Source organism: Plutella xylostella, chromosome Z (genome assembly GCF_932276165.1).
Source record: "Plutella xylostella chromosome Z, ilPluXylo3.1, whole genome shotgun sequence".
Lineage (NCBI taxonomy): Eukaryota > Metazoa > Arthropoda > Insecta > Lepidoptera > Plutellidae > Plutella > Plutella xylostella.
In genome coordinates, this window is record NC_064012.1 from 728273 (window position 1) to 748823 (window position 20551).

Genomic DNA, 20551 nt, shown 5'->3' on the forward strand with positions numbered 1-20551 from the left:
CACATAAGTGATAACTATAATTTTGTATTTACGCTACCATCCGCTTTCGCACTTTGTAAATGTAACTTATACAAAAGGTTGCTTACCCCTGCCTCGCTATTGCCCGCACACTTTAGAAGTACCTTAACTGCTCATAACGCCCTCCAAGTTATTATAAATCTTGCGCTGTATGCCTTAAAGCTCATATATAATTGCATTGATTTTTTCTATCCATTTAACAGTTTAACTTGTTTTGTCATAGCGAGCGGTCATCCGCTATTGCCTCGCCGTTCATTGAATGTCTTTGTTTATCGGATATATTTCTTATCGTATTATGTGAATTCAACTCCAATAATTAGCATGTTATTGCAATATAACTTTTATTATAGTATGTATGGATTATACACCATAATAGTAAGCGATTCAGTAAAGATTAGCAAATGCCTTCCTAATTACATAACTGTCGTAAAAAATAAAATTGTTTATTTCAAATGTACACTAGGTCATTGTTTTGAATCGGGTGTGGATATTTTTTGTGCAAACATCTGGTCTTTGTTGGGATTATGTACGATTCTAAAGTGTTTTATATTTTTTCAATTTGACTGTGATTAACGTTTTCTACCAAAACGTTCGTGGGTTACGAACAAAAACACACGTATTTCTTAGAAACGTTTTAAGTGTAACATACGATTTAATATGTATTAGTGAATCATGGCTGTTACCTGGCATATTTGATACCGAACTAGTGGATTCTCGTTATAGTTTATACCGAACAGACCGGGACTACGTACGTAGGAATATGTTGCTAGGCGGCGGCACCTTCGTGGCCGTGCACCGCGACCTCCGAGTGGACACGCGAGATGTGCGCCTACCGCCTTCTCTGCCCGATGCCGATATTACTTGCGTTAATATTTTGTTATCCGAAACACCTCGAAAAAACTTATTACGTGTTTATTGTTGCTACTTTCCCCATACAGTAGACCAAATTAATTCAGAGTTAACATTTTTTGAATTTATTTCCGATTTAGTTATCGAATTTCCCGACGATAAGGTTTTTATTGTTGGTGATTTTAATATTACATATGGTAAATGGCTACCGTCCCATCACAATTCTAATTGTTTTGTCTTAGATAATCCATCCGAGGATTCCCTAACTTACAACATTTCTGCGTTTATGTCTTTTAGTAATTTATTACAACATAACTATATGTTGAATCATAACAACAGAATGCTCGATCTAGTTTTATCTAACATATGCTGCTCGGTGGAGGGTGCGGAGGGCCTGGTGCCGGCGGACGCGCACCACCCGCCGCTGCGCGCGCGCGTGCTGGCCGCGCCCGCGCCCCCCGCGCTGCCGCCCGCCCCGCGCACCGTGCGACGGTTTCATGCTGCAGACTATGATGCTGTTAACACAGCTCTTGCTTCAGTTGACTGGGATCAGCATTTATCTGTAGACTGCATTGAGGCTGCCGTAGATAATTTTTATACTGTCGTTAATAAAATTATAGATAGATTAATTCCTAGTCGTGTCGTTCGTGATGAGATGAAATATCCTAGGTGGTATTCAAAACCGTTAATAAGCTTAATAAATAAAAAAAATAAAGTTCATAAAAAATGGAAAATATACGGCAGGCTATCCGATTATGAAAACTTCTCATCGCTGCGACGAATACAAAAAAAAATGGAAACTGATTGCTTTGACAGATTTATTTCCAACGCAGAAGATAATATAAAGATAAACTCCAAACATTTTTGGTCGTACATAAAATCGAGAAAAAGTATAAATGAAATCCCAGACACAATATACTTGGATGAAAATAATGTTGGTTCGGACGGTCAATCAATAGCAAATATTTTTAACAAATTTTTCCACTCAGTTTTTGAAAAAGAATCCACTGTAAACGATTTAGATGATTATGAAGGTAACTATAATAACACAACATTACTATGCACTGTAGCTATAAATTTTGATACAGTAGAAAAATATTTAAAAAAACTAGATACTTCTAAGGGATGTGGCCCAGATGGTCTTCATCCCCTGTTTCTAAGACGCTGTCATAAAGAACTCGCAATTCCAATCACGGTCTTATTCAGGATGTCTTTAGAGACCTGTATAGTTCCAATTAAGTGGAAACAGTCTCTTGTTACTCCCATTTACAAGGGTGGCGGTGATAAGCATAATGCTAACAACTATAGAGGTATATCTAAGCTTAATGTTATTCCAAAATTATTCGAAAAAATTATATACGACGTTATGTTTCCTTCAGTTAGACCGTACCTGATAAATTCTCAACATGGTTTCATCAATCAGAAATCAACAGAATCAAATTTGTGTGAATACATAGATATTTTATTGGATGCTATGGATAACGGATTTCAGGTGGATGCCGTGTATACCGATTATTCAAAAGCTTTTGATAAAATTCCCCATAATATATTAGTTAAAAAACTCGATTTATTTGGTATACACGGCAACCTACTGAGATGGCTAGATTCTTACTTAAGGAACAGGTCGCAAGCAGTTTCTATTAAGGGATACTTATCATCTTTTATCCCTATTTCTTCTGGTGTCCCCCAGGGCTCTCACTTGGGCCCCCTTCTCTTCAATATTTTTATCAATGATGTAACTAATATTTTAAATAATTCCGACTCTTTATTATACGCTGACGACACGAAAATATTTATGAAGGTGAGTTCTTTAGACGATTGTCATAACTTACAAGCAGATTTAAATAATTTAATACAGTATTGCAATAAAAATAAAGTTAAACTTAATATCGATAAGTGTTGTGTCATATCTTTCACAAGAAAAAAAAACAAAATTTTATATGACTATAATTTTCAAGATATAAGTTTAAGAAGGGTAACCGAGGTGAGGGACCTGGGAGTCCACCTCGATAGTGAATTATCGTTCCGGAGACACTACGATATAATTACAGCAAAAGCATATAAGATGCTGGGTTTTATTTTTAGACAGAGTAAAGATTTTAAAAGCCCCACCACTCTTATCTTGCTTTTTAACTCTTTTGTTAGGTCCATACTTGAATATGCATCGACGGTATGGAACCCTCAATACCAAAATCACATATACAATATTGAAAGAATACAAAATAAATTCATTAAACGTTTAAAATACAAATTTAAAAATTTCGATACCAACTCTTTTCTTTCACTTGAAACCCGCCGTGACATGAGAGACCAGATGTTTTTGCACAAAATTATCAACAACCATATTGACAGTCCATACCTACTTGGTAAAATGGCTTTGTACTGTAAAGGCAACTCCCGCCATCCAAAGACCTTTGTTATTAAAAACTGTAGTAGTAACTATACTAAAAACCGCTTCGCTATAAGAGCTTGCGAAAGTTACAATAAATCACATCATATAACTGATATATTTAGCGAAAAACTCATTAATTTTAAGAAAAAAATTATTTCTAACTTAAAAATAGCGTAGTAGTAGATTTGTCTGTAAGTAACTTATCATATAAATACATAGTACATGGGTAATATACCTAATTATATAATTATTATATAAGTACCTAATTATATTGTTGATTGTTAACTTCTTAACTTTATGCATCTTAAGCAGTTCAGTGATGTTCTGAGTATTTAGTAAAAAAATAGGTGTGAAAACTTTATTGGCTTGTGTGTAAACCTTATGTTAATTTATAATATGTAATAGTATAAGCTGTTTGTTTTCCAAATAAAGAAAATTAAAATTAAAATTAAAATCACGTCCCCACTGCTGGGGCACGGGTCTCCTTCCAATGAAGGAAGGGTTTTAGGCCTAGTCCACCACGCTGGCCGAGTGCGGGTTGGTGGACCCCAACACAAGCAAGCTTGTGCTGAGAGAGTTGTCGGGTAAGTGGGCAACCCGACTGTTAGATGTTTTCAAGCTGACTAGGCTTAACGACTGCTGCCGAAGCAGCAACCGGGACCCACGGCTTAACGTGCCGTCCGAAGCACTTCCTTACATTGATATAACACACTGCCTACCTCGCAATATATTAGTAGATACCTACAAGCTATGAGTGTTTTTGATTGTACCAGATTCTGATTAGTAGTTTTTGTTAGTTTGTTTGGTTATTTATGTTTGTTTGGTTATTTATGCTTTTCCACGTTTTACGGTTATTGTTTGCACATTTTTCTTGTGACGATCGTTCGAAGTCATGTTTTAATTTATTTAATATTGATTTACAATAGTTCCTATGTCTAGTATAGGTAATTTTTAAGATAGGATTAGTCGGATCTTTCTTTAATTGAAGATGAAGTTTATCTCTGTTGTTAACACAACGAAGCAGGCCCTGTGTAATCCATGGTTTAATTATACGCTTACTCTTTGGTATTTTTTTGACATTTGTTTGTTTTTTAATTATTGTCGATAGCTTGGATAGAAGATTGTCAGTGGCTTTATTTACATCGGTACAATCTAAGACATCAGTAAAATTGGTAGACCCTATGTCTGCTTTAATTGAATCGTAATAGAGTACTTTAACTAATCGATTTGTTATGGGTTGTTCATGAGCTTCGAGATGACACATTACTGCAAAGTGATCAGTTATGGTTGCGGGGATAACGATGGTTGTTGATGGATTGCTTGCTTTTAACATAACGTGGTCATTGCAATTATTATCATGTGTTACGAGAGTATGTCCTGCTAGTATGCCATGCGTGCTGAGTAAGTTAAGATAATCATGAGAGTTTCTATCGCTATTATCAGATTTTATATCAATATTGATATCACCTATTACCATTATGTTTTTGCAGCTTTTTACTGATACTAACACTTCATTCAAAGAGTGAAGAAATCTGTCCACATAACGAATAGCTAGAGAGCGGTAGATACGATAAGGGCGTTTTCACCTTTTACTTCAGGAACACACTGTAATTCAAGGTTGGACATACGGTTGAGTTGTTCTAGCTGGTTGACTCGCTGGAGAAGGGTACACGTAGACGCACGCAGGTTATCATTTTCCTTCTGAACTTGCTGAATGCTGTTCTTAGCAGAGACGACTTCAGCTTTGAATTCGTCGAACATCGCATTTGTGATTGAGATTGAGTCCTTCACGTAATTTATCTCGTCGCGCAGCTGTTTCAGTTGACTCTTTAGACATGTATTGATGATGCCAGTAAGGTCGTCCGGATCTCGTTCCTGATGGTGTTGATGAGTTCCTCCTGGGTACCGCACTGGCGGCATGGCGAGGTCGGTGCGGGAGCGGAGGCCTTGGCCTCACGTAGTTTGGAGCGCAGCGTAACCTTCTCAATTTGCTGCACTGGGGTGTTAGAGTTGTCGCCCCTCGGCTGCTTGATATTACACGACGGACATATCCATGTAGGGTGGGCAGCTTATAGAGTCTTAGCGACAGGTACACCGACACACTGATTGTAGTAACTATTTTTACATTTTTAGGAATCTATATGATTTTCCTTTATAATGTTAATATCGACGTTGCACGCCAAACATATTTTTGTCATATCTTTGCAGAGGGTATGTAAAAAGGCTCCAACTAGGCTCCACAAACGCATTTGAAACTATTGCTTGGATTCATTCCTTCGTCTTTTTATTTCAACTTTCTTTCAAGTTGAGCCCACATGGACTCTTCTTTTGGCTTCTGTGCCATTTCGGCGTTCTTTGTAAACTTTTAGCGTGGGACCATACGCGTTTCGAACTGCGCCACTGCTTGACGTGGTCAGAGTAATGTTCTGTGTGCTTTTTGCAGCCTTCTCTTTCCTTCTGGGAGGAGCCAGCTGCACAACAGGTTTGAACACTTTGGGAGGTGATTAAATAACCTCTTGAGATACTATTTCTACTTCAGGCAAATTTAAGCAGCCTTATCGCTTAAAGCGATATCTAGCAGACAATCTTTCGTTGGAACCAATTTTAGCTATTTCTACTTCAGTTATTGACGCCTTAATTTCGTAAACGGTGATGTCGCATTCAGTGGCTTTTACGAGGTCATAGGTGACATATTAAAGCTTTTTATCTATTTCTACTTCATTTATAGAGTCCTTCCAGTTCTGGACTTAATGAATTGACGCATTAATTTCGTAAACGGTGATGTCGCATTCAGTCTTCGAACCTCTAACTTTCGTTCTTGATTGTTGATTACACCTTTGGCAAATGCTTTCGCTGATGTTCGTCTTGTGACGATCCAAGAATTTCACCTATAACGTCGCAATACGAATGCCCCAAGTTATCTCTATTAATCACTAGCTGTTCCCGCGAGCTTCGCCTTAAAAAGATTTCCCGCGGGAATTCCAAGATAATTTTTCCAGCAATAATTCTAATTTTTCTCGCTGTAAAAACCATCCTTGAACTTCAACGAACATTTAAAAAAAAGATTTGGCCAAATAGGTCGAGGCGTTGTTGAGTTATGCGCTTACCAACACATTTTGCGATTCATTTTTATATTATAAGAAGATTACCTCGGAATTCTGAAAACCAACAAAACAGAACCGAGATCATATTCTATTATTCCATGCACAAAATATTCAAGCAGCACTTTGAGCCCGCTTTGAGCAATCTAATTTTTCAAAAGTAAAATTGTCAGCCCATCTCGACTTTCACTGAAGAGCACCGCGATAGGATTTTGATATTGAACCGCCATTTGACCGGCGACTCACCGACGATATGCTCCGCAAATGGCCTTTACGAGGTTTGAACACTTTGGGAGGTTAGTTAGCTGCCTCTTTAGCTGCTATTTCTACTTCAGTTATAGATTCCTGCCAGTTCTGGACTTCCAGGATTGACGCCTTAATTTCGTCAACGGTAATGTCGCATTCAGTGGCTTTTTCGAGGTTTTAACACTTAAGACACTACTCCTTGGCGAGATATTAAAGCTTTTTAGCTATTTCTACTTCATTTATAGAGTCCTTCCAGTTCTGGACTTTTTGAATTGACGCCATAATTTCGTCAACGGTGATGTCGCATTCAGTGGCTTTATCGAGGTTTTAACGCTTAAGACACTACTCCTTGGCGAGATATTAAAGCTTTTTAGCTATTTTTACTTCATTTATGGAGTCCTTCCAGTTCTGGACTTTTTGACTTGACTTCATAATTTCGTCAGCGGTGATGTCGCATTCAGTGGCTTTTTTGAGGTTTTAACGCTTAAGACACTACTCCTTGGCGAGATATTAAAGCTTTCTAGCTATTTCTACTTCATTTATAGAGTCCTTCCAGTTCTGGACTTTTTGACTTGACGCCATAATTTCGTCAACGGTGATGTCGCATTCAGTGGCTTTTTCGAGGTTTTTGAGCCCGCTTTGAGCACTAATTTGTTCAAAGTAAAATTGTCAGCCCATCTCGACTTTCACTGAAGAGCACCGCGATAGGATTTTGATATTGAACCGCCGTTTGACCGGCGACTCACCGACGATATGCTCCGCAAGTGACCTTTACGAGGTTTGAACACTTTGGGAGGTTAGTAAATCACAGCTAAAGAGCCGCTATTTCTACTTCAGTTATACATTCCTGCCAGTTCTGGACTTCTAGGATTGACGCCTTAATTTCGTCAACGGTAATGTCGCATTCAGTGGCTTTTTTGAGGTTTTAACACTTAAGACTTAAGGAGTAGTCCTTGGCGAGATATTAAAACTTTTTAGCTATTTCTACTTCATTTATAGGGTCCTTCCAGTTCTGGACTTTTTGAATTGACGCCATAATTTCGTCAACGGTGATGTCGCATTCAGTGGCTTTATCGAGGTTTTAACGCTTAAGACACTACTCCTTGGCGAGATATTAAAGCTTTTTAGCTATTTCTACTTCATTTATGGAGTCCTTTCAGTTCTGGACTTTTTGAATTGACGTCATAATTTCGTCAACGGTGATGTCGCATTCAGTGGCTTTTTCGAGGTTTTAACGCTTAAGACACTACTCCTTGGCGAGATATTACAGCTTTCTAGCTATTTCTACTTCATTTATGGAGTCCTTCCAGTTCTGGACTTTTTGACTTGACGCCATAATTTCGTCAACGGTGATGTCGCATTCAGTGGCTTTTTCGAGGTTTTAACGCTTAAGACACTACTCTTTGGCGAGATATTAAAGCTTTTTAGCTATTTCTTCTTCATTTATAGAGTCCTTCCAGTTCTGAATTGACGCTATTATTTCGTCAACGGTGATGTCGCATTCAGTGACTTTGACGAGGTTTGAACGCTTTAGACACTACTCCTTGGTCAGGCAAATTTAAGCAGCCTTATCGTTTAAAGCGATCTCTTCCAGACAACCTTTGGGTGGAACCATTCCCCCCACACACCCCCCAACCCTTATTTCCATTGACGCTAATAGAATTTTTTACCGTCTGGAAGTAAGATAATATGGAATTTGTTTACATACTTCACCGAACTTGGGCGCGTTGCATACATTGCACGTTTGTCGCCGGATCTGAGTCAGAGACGGTCGAATGGCGTTGTGGTTAGTGGCCCTGACTGCTATGCCGAAGGTCCCGGGTTCGATTCCCGGCTGGGGCAGATATTTGTTTAAAGACAGATATTTGTACTCGGGTCTTGGGTGTTGATATTTATATTTAGTATCTATCTATCTATGTATTTGTGTAGATATATCAGCTGTCCGACACCCATAACACAGGTTCTGCCTAGCTTGGGTCGGATGGCCGTGTGTGAGATGTCCCCACATATTTATTTATTATTTTATTTACGAGTTTTTTTCTTGCTGTGCGGCTTTACGCCATCCGGCCTATCCGTTAGTTGCAAGTTCAATGTTTCCAACTAGGCTCCACAAATGCATTTCAAACTGTTTGGATTTTTATTCATTCCTTCGTCTTTTTTAGGGTTCCGTAGCCAAAATGGCAAAAACGGAACCCTTATAGTTTCGTCATGTCCGTCTGTCCGTCTGTCCGTCTGTCCGTCTGTCCGTCTGTCACAGCCGATTTACTCGGAAACTATAAGTACTACAGTGATGAAATTTGATGGGAATATGTGTTGTATGAACCGCTACAAAAATATGACACTAAATAGTAAAAAAAAGAATTGGGGGTGGGGCCCCCCATACATGTAACTGAGGGATGAATTTTTTTTTTTCGATGTACATACCCGTGTGGGGTATCAATGGAAAGGTCTTTTAAAATGATATAAAGTTTTCTAAAAAACATTTTTCTTAAAGTGAACGGTTTTTGAGATATCAGCTCTCAAAGTCGTAAAAAGTATGTCCCCCCCCCTCTATTTTTATAACTACGGGGTATAAAATTCTAAAAAAAATAGAGGTGATGCATGCTATTTAACTCTTTCAACGATTTTTGGTTTGATCAAAGTATCTCTTATAGTTTTTGAGATAGGTTGATTTAACTGTAATTTTGCTGCTACGGAACCCTTTGTGCGCGAGCCCGACTCGCACTTGGCCGGTTTTTTCTTTCAACTTCCTTTCAAGCTGGACATGGACTCTCCTTTTGCCTTCTGTCCCATTTCGGCCTTCTTTGTGAACTTTTAGCGTGGGACCATACGCGTTTAGAACTGCGCCACTGCTTGACGTGGTCAGAGCAATGTTCTGTGTGCTTTTTGCAGCCTTCTCTTTCCTTCAGGGAGGAGCCAGATGTACTACAGGTTTGAACTCTTTAGCTGATATTTCTACTTCAGTCATAGATTCCTGCCAGTTCTGAACTCCCAGGATTGACGCCTTAATTTTGTCAACGGTGATGTCGCATTCAGTGGCCTTTACGAGGTTTTCTCCTTGGCGAGATATTAAAGCTTTTTAGCTATTTCTACTTCATTTATAGATTCCTTCCAGTTCTGGAACTTTTGAATTGACGCCATAATTCCGTAAACGGTGATGTCGCATTCAGTCTTCGAACCTCTAACTTTCGTTTTTGATTGATGAATACACCTTTGGCAAATGCTTTTGCTGATGTTCGTCTTGCGACGATCCAAGAATTTCACCTCTAACGTCGCGATACGAATGCCCAATGTTATCTCCATCTCGACTTTCACTGAAGAGCACCGCGATAGGATTTTGATATTGAACCGCCGTTTGACCGGCGACTCACTGACGATATGCTCCGCAAGTGGCCTTTACGAGGTTTGAACACTTTGGGGGTGATTGAATCACCTCTTTAGCTGCTATTTCTACGTCAGTTATACAGGGTTATTTGCAAGTAGACCTGATCCTTTCAGGAGGTGATAGAGGAAGGCATTTGCAGTCGATTATACCCTATAATGCACTATCAGAAACTTAACCATTTCTAAGATATTTCATATTTAAAGATTTTTTTCATTTTTGCCGAAATTTCATGTTTAAAACCAAAAATAAAAAAACAAGACATATTTCAATACTTTTTTTGTTTGTTTTGCATTAGTAACATCTTAATAAAGTTATTTAAATAATCAAATGTACATTATTCGACTTAAATTAGACACAATACCTCAAAATAGATAAACATTTTTAAAAAATATTCAAAACCTAAAAACAAATAAGTTAAATTAAAAAAGAATTTCATATAATAATTTTTGTGCACTTCAGCTTAAAAACATTGTCAACTTATAAGCTTTCAAATGAGATATTTCAATATCAAATCGATCTAGGTATCACCAAGATATGGCCAAAACAATCAGAGAAGGCGGAGAAAACTCAACAGGGGTTTCCATACTAAAGTGAACAGAACTGAAAACCATCACACTTTTTACTTTTAAATTGCGCTAATTTTGTTAGTTTTTCTGTTCAATTTTGTCCGCTTTCTCTGATTGTTTTGGCCATATCTTGGTGATACCTTAATCGATTTGATATTGAAATATCTCATTTGAAAGCTTATAAGTTGAAAAGGTTTTTAAGCTGAAGTGCACAAAAAAATGTTTTATGAAATTCTTTTTAAATTTAACTTATTTATTTTTAGGTTTTGAATATTTTTTAAAAATGTTTATCTATTTTGAGGTATTGTGTCAAATTTAAGTCGAATAATGCACATTTGATTATTTAAATAAGTTTATTAAGATGTAACTAATGCAAAACAAATAAAAAAAGTATTGAAATATGGCTAGTTTTTTTTATTTTCGGTTTTAAACATGAAATTTTGGCAAAAATTCAAAAAATCTTTAAATATTTAATATCTTAGAAATGGTTAAGTTTCGGATAATGTATTATAGGGTATAATCGACTGGAAATGCCTTCCTCTATCACCTCCTGAAAGGATCAGGTCTACTTACCAATAACCTTGTAGATTCCTGCCAATTCTGGACTTCCAGGATTGATACCTTCATTTCGTCACCGGTGATGTCGCACTCAGCGGTGACGGCAGTTGCACTTTCATTGGTGTCTTTTGATACGATTTTATGTTCGTCGTATAAATCTTATGACAATAGTTTCATATTTGCCAGAAACAAAAGGGCATCCCTTAAAAATTAGCTCTCAAAGAATGCTGCGGTTGACAATTTGTGAATTGGTTTTTTTATATAATGAAGCATTCACATTACTTATGTATCAGTCCTTTTTATTGTTTTATTTATATGTACCTATGCTGTTGGTGTTCCTTAATATACCTGAGAAAAATAAATATGTAATATTTATATACATTCTCAAGCTGTGGGTGATTGATTTGTACCTACCTATATTTGTTTACTTTTTGTACTTGTTCAATACAATGATGTAATATTTTTATATTATAAAAACACGAACCCTAAATGTAAGTAGGCATTGTGTAAAACTTATTATTTTACGGAAAATAAATGTGTTTTACTTTAAAGAAATGTGTTTATTTAACACCACATCATCACAATTCATCTCATCTCGCTTTCAGGAGGGGCCGCGGTGAATGTGGGTTGAGAATACTCGTATTGCTTTAGTATGGAGCATTTCACTACATCCTTGAGTCTGAAACTGAATATATTATCATGAAATTCACGTGAATGTGTAGGAGTAGGTGTGAGTATGTGTGCGTAAGGCCACAGTACGTACAGACTCTTGCCATCTCACATCATCACCTGTGTATCTTGTTTTTAAAGTATTGATTTTATAGGAAAGTGTAGTTCTCCTCAATGTATGCTGTCCTAGTGATTCGAAGGCTTACCGTATATATGTATGTGGGTTTATTTATACATCAAAGTATGTATCTTTGCTAGAAACTAGAACTACAGCGTAAGTGTCGGATCCTCAGATGAAACTGGATGATGAAATTTTATGATTAACTACCTACTTACTGTAACTATAAATTATTATTATAAAACATTTATTTCCAGATTAAGTACGTAGTTTAGCTAACTTCAGTGATCGTAACTGATCATTGAAGTTAAGCGAAACGTGGCACGGTCAGCAATTGGATGGCTATGACCGATTTTAAGTGGTTATTTTCTGGACGTTTCCGAACATCTGACAGTCGGGTTGACAACATACCTGACAAATCTCTCACCAAATGCTTGCTTGTGTTGGGGTCCACCAACCCACAGTAGCCCTGCGTGGTGGACTAGGCCTAAACCCTTCCTTCATTGGTAGGAGACCCAGAGAGAGAGACATGATGTGTTCAACGTGGCCCCAAAACTGTGCTATTTGAATGCGGTTCACTGGTACGGCTTATCCTTTTTCATACTACCCGTTCTAAAGTTATCCGTCGATTTATCATCAACTATAAGTATTTTCGGCGAGGCTCTTATGAAAATAATTAAATATGTTATCGTGAAACAATTGTCTAAGTGGGACTATGAAACTGAAGATGGTAAAATAGCAATGAGTCATATTAGAGTAGTAGGTATTTCGGTTTATCTCGTTACTGTGCACAATACTGCGCACGCAGGGGCCACTGACCGCTGGGTCCAGCCACATTCGCCCCATTCCACATTCGACCCGGCCACATTCGCCCCGAATCTCTAAAAGACGCCACAAGAGTTTTTTTACTGAAATAATAGTTTAGTATTTTATGGGCTGATGAATTCAAATAAAGTATCAGTTTGTACGTTTAATCATTTATTTATCATTTTCTATAAACATTATTAGTATAATAATAAATATTAACAAAATATACTATTAATAACTATGTGTGCTAAAATCAGAGTCACACAAAATATCTTTAATATAAAAAAATTATAAATAAAATCAACTATAAAAATCAATATAAATTACAATACAAGTAGGTGCGCGAGTGAGTACAATACAAGAGATGGATGCAGGCCATCCAAATCTTGACCATTGTTATCGATAACCCGTTTATTTCAGGTAAGAGCTAAATCAATGAGAAGGGTTAACTACCTTTCACTGTTACTGAGGTCAAACTAAGGCTAGTTATACTATTTTTAACCGACTTCGAAAAAAGGAGGAGGTTCCCAATTCGTCTGTATGTTTTTTTTTAATGTATGTTCATCGATTACTCCGCCGTTTATTGACCGATTTTGAAAATTCTTTTATTGATAGGGTTGAGCTCATGGGTGGTCCCAGTTTTTTCAAAATTTTATTCTACCCCCAAGTGTGGGAAAACGGGTAAAAACAGGGTATGAATTTTCATTTTGGGCACCTATCAACCGATTCTAATGAAAGTTAAAATGTAAAATATAGTTCTTAAAACAAAAAAAATATGATGGTGACCTTGAGCTGATCTGATGATGGAAACGGAAGGTAGTCAAGGGAACTCCTCAACGGTATATAGCAACTACCTCGTGTTTAGGCGTATCATTTGCATCTTACTTTTGATTGATTTTTTATTGCAAATAAACTAAAAACAATAAAATAAAATTATAATTTAAAAAAACGATATCAAAAAACCACTAAAAAGTATTAAATAATTTAAGGTTTGATGATGATGATGATGATGATTGGTCCGACCGATTTCGGCCATGGCGACCACTTCGACCCCTAGTTCTGTTGGCGCGCGTGCGCCCTAAGATGGCTTATTATTATTATTTATTAATTTAAGGTTTACACCAATTAGGTATGTGACAGTACAAATATACCTAAGCAGGAACTGATCTTTTTTGAAGTTGGTGCCATATTTCTTCAGATTACTTTGTCACCATCAAAAAAGAACATTTCCTGCTTAGGTATATTTGTACAGTCACATAATTGGTGTAACCCTTAAATTATTTCTTACTTTTTAGTGGTTTTTTGAAGTCGGTTTTTTTTTTATTATCCTTACTAATATTTTAAATGCGAAAGTAACTGTGTCTGTCTGTTACACTTTCACACCAAAACTACTGAACGAATTCGAATGAAATTTGGTATACAGATGGTCTAGACCCTGAGAAAGAACATAGGCTACTTTTTATCCCGTAATTCCCACGGGAAACTTTTTGGGGCGAAGCGAAGGTCGCAGGAGCAGCTCGTATGAAATAATAATCATTTTAGTCAATATATTTCTCAAAGTTAAGTGTTAATCACTTTAAATGCAATCAATTAAGAAATCCATAAAAAAATTCTGTGTACAGTACACAGACAATGTTTATGGATTTCTTAATTTTATTTTATTTTTATCTTATTTGAGATAAAGAAAAAATGCAAACAAAAATGAACCTTATCAAAATTATGAAGTATGTGGCCGGGTCGAACACGGAATGGGGCGAATGTGGCTGTACCCTGACTGCTGCAGCTCCTTTTAACTATGCACTCCTGGTATCATGAATCGTAATACAGGATTCGAGGTTAGGTTAGGAATTCTCTCTTTGAAAAAGAAAAAAAAAACAGTGGCTTCAGTTGCCCGAGCACAGGATTCGAAACCTCCGTTTACGTTGCGTATCGACAAATGTCACTGTCAAAATCTAAGGCAAATTTGTTAGTTCCAAAACTGGCATTTGTTTTTTCCATGTTAGGTGGAATTTCACCAAACGCTAAACGTATTTAGTAGCCTGTCATACGTCTGTCAGTTAGTACAAAATGTATTTAAAATTTGATTTAAATACGTTTAGCGTTTGGTAAAAGCGACCCTTCGTGTAGATTCGAAAATAGTATCGAATCCTATGCTCGCGCCTCAGATGTCTTAAAAGTAAATAGGTAGCTAAATAACAAATTGTACATATATTATACTTTTAGGGCGACTTGCACAACAAAGTTAAATAAAATTAAATAGTTTGTCTCTTGCTCTGACAGTATAATGTCAGAGCAAGAGGTCATAGATAATAAAATAAGTATGTTCCATTTAAACTTAAGACAAGTAGGAGATAAATGCAGTGCCCATAATTCAAGCAGAAGTCCAAATGTGCTTTTTCAAGTTCTCTATGAAGAGATTATTTTAAAAAAAACATGTTTTGTAAGAATTATTAAACTATTTTTTTCTTCTATAAAATGATAATTTATATAGTGCACTCACGAGAGCGGTGGTAGCTCAGTCGGGTAAGCGCCCGCTTCTCACGCAAGAGATGCGGGTTCGATCCCGGCGCTGACATGTACCAATGAGTTCTTTTAACTTAAGTACAATGTATACCAACGCTCTTACGGTGAAGGAAAACATCGTGAGGAAACCTGCATATCTAGACTTAGCACACCTAGATATGTAAACCCACCAACCCGCAGTGGACCAGCGTGGTGGGAAATGGTCCAAGCTTAGGAAGGCAGTTTAGACCTTGGGGATATGCACAAAGGTTCCACTCGAGAGAGCCAGGTGCAGGTACTTACACCCCCACAGAGAATAGAATAGAATAGAATAGTGCACTCACGGGCAATGAAAGGTTCCACTAAGAAAATCACCAAATTACTCCTAAACGGAAAAGGCTAGCTTAATGACGCCTTCTGCAACATTGAAGTACATTTAACAGAGCATCAGGACATTACTAACTGAAAACAGTAAGACTTTTTTAAATTTTTTAATGAAATCTTTGAAAAAAAATGGGTTTGTTTTGTGTCGATATTTTGTGAGTGGAACCTTTTCATTGCCCGTGAGTGTATTACCACCACCAATTTAATAGCATCAATATTATAATAAAAAGTTATGTATTTATTGAAAATGTACCTATAAAATGCACAATTTAATATGCTTATGCGTAATTTATAAGATAAGTCACATATTTCCTTATGCGTCTGCAATGTTCATTGCTGTAGCTTGAAGTTCTGCTTTTCCTATACGCTCCTGGTACGAACAACGAGGTTCGTGGTCAGCTAGGGTAAGCGGTGTTGTGTGGATTGAAACGCATATTCGAGAAATCATCCTAGCCTCCATATTATGAACAAATGTTCCAAGATTAAAAGCCTACTCTGGAAAACTCACACTTTTTATAATAATATTTTCTATAAAAATATTATTATAACTGTTCACACTGTTCCTCGTGTACATTAATGAACTGTGTAAGATGACCATCACAAATGGCCAAGTAATTACCTTCGCTGACGACACAGTTCTCTTGTTTCATGTGCCAACTTGGGCAGATGTTCAGCAACACTCTAACGAAGGTTTGCGAAAAGTTTCTGCTTGGCTCCAAGATAACTTACTGACTGCAAACACATCCAAGACAAAATACATCACCTTTGCAATCACTGCACGTTCGCTCCCATCAAGTAACCTAGACCTGGTGTTGCACGGGTGCAGTAACACACTGAGCTGTAGTTGCCCTGTATTAGACCGGAAATCTTCAATAAAATATCTTGGTGTCATCATCGATGAAAAACTTAACTGGTCTGAGCATATCCGAATCCTCTGTGGTAGAACTCGCAAATTGATCCGCATTTTTAAAAAGCTCAGGCATGTGGCAGATCGTGATGTATTAATGATGGTCTACTACGCTCTCGCCCAGTCCATACTTGGCTACTGCATCACAGCATGGGGTGCCGCAGCTCAGACGCATATGCTCCCGCTGGAGCGCGCTCAGCGCCTCCTTCTAAAAGTGATGTTTTTTAAACCCAGACGTTACGCCACAACACTCATATACAATGACTGCTCAGTGTTATCAGTCCGCCAACTATATATAAAACATTTAATAATAAAACAACATTGTACCATTAACTTCGATGAAATAAAAGTTAAAATGAATACTCAAGCCTCCATATTATGAACAAATGTTCCAAAATTAAAAGCCTACTCTGGAAAACTCACACTTTAAAATACTTGTAGGACCCTAGATTATACAGTGTTGGGTGCATAGTCATTGGGGCCATGATTCGCTAAATTGCTTCATGCCGTCTGCCAGGATCATTGCAACCTGCGATTCCGCTCTTCTGTGCTATGCGCTCCTGGTACTATATCGAAAAATGGGAACGCGGTCAGTTAGGGAAAGTGGTGTTGCGTACGTAATACATTTCTTGCTATTTTGTCGTACCATGAAACTAATGTCAACTATCAATCTGAAACCTAAAACTTTAAATGTTAGGTAGGTATATTATTATATTTTGATATAGCTAAGTACCTAGTTAAAATAATTTTGAAATAGTATTGGTGAAACGACCATGATGTGCTAGTAGGAATTTTTGAATCGTAATACTCGAAGTTTGAGGTTAGGAATTGTGGTGTTCGGTTATAAAGTAACTATAGTCGTTTGCAATAGAATCCAACAATCATGTAAACAAATATGGCGGACTGACATTGACAGCGTATTGTTTATGCCCATAGTGATGTCATAGTGTTCTAATTAGATTAAATATATAAGCCATAGACTATAAAATAAAACTGATTATATATAAAAAAGTGTAAAACAAATTTAAATCTTCGTCTTCGTCATCATAACTATCAGAAGTGTCGCCGGTGACCGTAATTATAAATGGAACCACTGTGTCATCGCTTGCCGTGTCTAAAATGCCATCTAGCTTTTTCATTTCTTCCTCTTCCTTTTTTCGTTTTGGTTAATTATATTAAGCTCTTGAAAAATAAATATTATTGTATTCAAATAATATTAAATTAAAATGATTTATTAAATTAAAAATAAAAGATAACTTCAGATTACGAACAACACTAACTTTTCAATGACTTATAGAGTTCGATGAGTAAAAAACTAAGATGACAGCTTGTCAAATACTTCGAAATTTTTACGTTGAAAATGTTTTAACAAATTTAACTTATAAATACAAGTTAAATCGTGTTGAAGATAATGTGAAAACAATGGTGCTTTCGTTGAAATCAGACTATGTTCATAATTGATCGTCAAATGTATGTGATTACGGAGTAATCGTGACAATTTGGTTTGTTTACATGATTGTTGGATTCTATTGCAAACTACTATATATAGGTACATTATTATACTATGAAAAACGAGGTTCGAGGTCAGTTAGGAAAAGTAGTGAAAATCAAGAATATTTTTATTTTTGCCTTTTTTAGGGTTCCGAACTCAAGAATAAAAAAGGAACCCTTTCTAGGATCACTTTGTTGTTGGTCTCTGGTGTCTGTCTGTCACCACCCTTTTTCTCAGAAACGAGTAAAGATATCAATCATCTTTATACGTGGAAACCTGTAATTGGCTTTGTTATGTAACCCTTACTATAATGCACAAATGTACCTAGATATAAGCTGTTGGTTTTCCCATCAATAAATAAATAAATAAATAAATAAATCAAGCTGATTATTATTTCTGCCCGTCTATGTACGGTTGCCTGCGCCTAAAAGTATACAGGCGGAGTTTTTAAAATAGCGATCCCTGATGATGAAGGGACCAGCTACATCTGTTATAAATCCGGGGACGTGTTGTGTGTGATGATGTGTAGCAGCATGTGAGCTTGAGATCGCTATTTTAAAAACTCCGTCTGTATACTTTTAAGTGCAGGCCACCGTACACCAGCAGCCTGTGGACCAGCTATACGCAGGGAGCATACAATGCCCTGCGCGTGCAATATAACAACGCATTTAGGGTGCTGTTGGGGCTGAGACGCTTTTGTAGCGCTTCCGGCATGTTTGCTGTTCGCACACCGATGGCTTCCATGCCGTGTTACGGAGAAGGTGTGCGTCTCTGCTCCAACAGCTTGCTGGGTTCGTTGGTGGACAGGTGGGACTCCCCGATCCTGCGCCACTGGTGCAGTCTGCATGTCCGGCCGTGGTGGACGGAGGATCGGTGAGTAGGCTTACACCTGTGTTCTTATACTTTTTATTTATTATTTATCAACATTGTGTTTGGTATTAACATTAGCGTAAGTTGACATTGTTACTAACTCTTTTTTATTTATGGATTTTATATCTGCAATAAATGAATTGATTGATTATTATACGCATTTTATATTTAAAAAAATATATTTTTTATTTGTAAAATATATAGGTAAGTAGTTTAGTATAAGTAGATAAGGTACCTATATTTAAACTTCTCTGTAAATAATTATGAAAAGCTTCTGAATCAAGCTGATGTTTCGCAGAAATATACAATTACAATATACCCCCGACAAAGTATTAAAATGAAAAATGGAAAAAAAATAATATTGGCTTACCTCCCATACTTACTCGTAAAGTGGGATCTTTTTTTATTTGCGTTGTTTTGATGACGTGGGGTATCGTTGAATAAATCTTTCAAATTATAATATTATAAGTGCCAATTTCTCCATAGTCGGTTACCTAACCGACCGGGATTGGTTTATCAATTATACGTCATCTCCATATAAAATTCTTGACAGATGTGTCAAAAGTCAACCACTAATACCTGGTTGTGCTCTAACCGACTATGGAGAAATTGACACTAAGTATGCTAAAACATACCTGCTAAAATGAGACAGACAGCTACACATTGACTCAGTGATATAGTGAACCATAAACATACACGATAAATTATTTATACTCTGTCCATCTTATTATAGGTTTTTTGACTTTTGAACTCTCTTACATATTTGATGACTGCAAAGGAAAACCAACTTTACTTACCAGGCATTAGCAAACGTCAAAAATACAATAATAAATAGTGGAAGCTCAGTTTTGCAGCTAGAAAATTATTGAAGTTGACCTTTTACAGGTAAACTTGTGACTTGGTGGTACATCTCCAATGCTGTACGCGATGTCGCTGGATGCGATGCGGGGGATGGGGCAGTGAGAGTGGACATGAGAGGGCCTATGTCCAATATGGGGAACTAGCGGCTGATAGAACGAGACAGATATAAGAAATTCAAGGGCGTGCGTTTCAGTGGGTGCAAAACTGCAAATCAATAAAGCAGTGATGCAACTTGAAAGATGCGTTAGTTTTCAGGTAGACCTCCGTATAGCTCATGCGATCCTGGTACCACGGCGGTCCAACGGACCTGCAGGATTCCCTCACAGGCTTGTGTAGTGGAATCGGTGTTGAATAAATAATGAACTGCAGGATATCTTCATAGCAAACAAAGCGATTTTAGCAGATTTTTATGCATTTGACTGAAATTAGGTAATACTAATTTGTTGTTTCGTTGTTCTACCAGGAGTACCAGCACCGAAATTTTAATAGAGGCCCGGATTATTTATTTAGAATAGAATAGAATAGAATACTACTTAATAATAATACTACTACTACTTACTACATTACTTATCTAAATGGCAATGGGCGTTTTCGGACCTATGTCCAATAAAGATGAGTTATACATATACATCGATGGATAGCTCTTTTCAAGTGAGAAAAAAAATATTATGACGACAAATATACGTATAAGTTGTCCATTTTGAAATATATTCGTCGGAAGGAAGTATTTTTCTATGGCATTGCACTCTCTCTCCTCATGACAGTAAGGACGTAATACACGTAAACACGTATTATTAAAATGGGAAAAATTACTTTCAACTGGTTT